This window comes from Pterocles gutturalis, unplaced genomic scaffold (assembly GCF_000699245.1).
Source record: "Pterocles gutturalis isolate BGI_N339 unplaced genomic scaffold, ASM69924v1 scaffold6807, whole genome shotgun sequence".
Taxonomy (NCBI): Eukaryota; Metazoa; Chordata; class Aves; order Pterocliformes; family Pteroclidae; genus Pterocles; species Pterocles gutturalis.
In genome coordinates this window covers 1-990 of record NW_010115189.1, presented here as the reverse complement: position 1 = coordinate 990, position 990 = coordinate 1, and positions in this window count along the sequence as shown.

The following is a 990-nucleotide window of genomic DNA, read 5'->3' as shown; positions in this document are numbered from 1 at the left end:
CTCCTACAGCAACACTGCCTGTCCTGGGTTCAGCTGGGATAGGGTTATCTTTTACGAGAAGCTGGGAGGGGGCACAGCCAGAGTAGCTGACCCAAACCAGCCAAGGGGATACTCCATACCATGCTGACCTCATGCTCAGTAGAAAACTGGGGGAGCGGGCTGGGGGAAAAGAGATATTTGCAGCTCAAAACAGTCTGAGCATCTGGTTCCCAGTCGTGGGCAACTACACTGTGCATCAGTCATTATATACATATTTTTTCTTATTAGTATTATTATTTCTTCTTTTCTCTTTTCTTGTGTTGTACTATTAAATCTGTCCTTAACTCACGAGATATTTTGTTCTTCCAATTCTCCTCCCCAGCCCACTTTGGGGAGAGCTGAGCGGGCAGCTGTGTGGTACTCAGTAGTGCCTGGGCCTTAAACCATGACAATTCCTTACCACCCAACTCTGGAAACTGCCACTTAACTCCCCGAGATTCCCCTTGCAAGCAGCCAGGTCCAATGGCTGCCGAAGGTGAAAATCACAGGTGTGGTGCAAGTGGGCTGGCATCAGCTAAAGCAGAGCTGGGCAGAAAGTAGCTAAATGCAAAACACACAGATGGAAAAAGCATTTTATTGAGTACCCCCAGCACTGAAGACCCAGGAAAAGGGCAGTGACAGAAGCTCTTTTGGGACAGAGGACAGCCATGCCCTTGCAGAGGCTGAGGTCCAGCAAAAATCCCTGCGCTCACGAACTCGTCCCCCAGGATGCACACAGCCTCAAAGGACTCTTTGGGTGTCTGCACAGTGTACCTACTCAAAAGGCACAGAAAACATCCCCAAAAGGCCAGGGATGCTTTAGGTGACCGCACCCCAAAGAGTCCTCCTGCCCTTTCTTCAGCCCGCTGCATCTCCTCATCTCGCTCGCTCTCTCCTCTTCCGCACACGATGGATGCTCTTCTTTCTTCCCCACTTGCAGCTGATACAAAGGCAGGAGGACGCGCTCAGGAC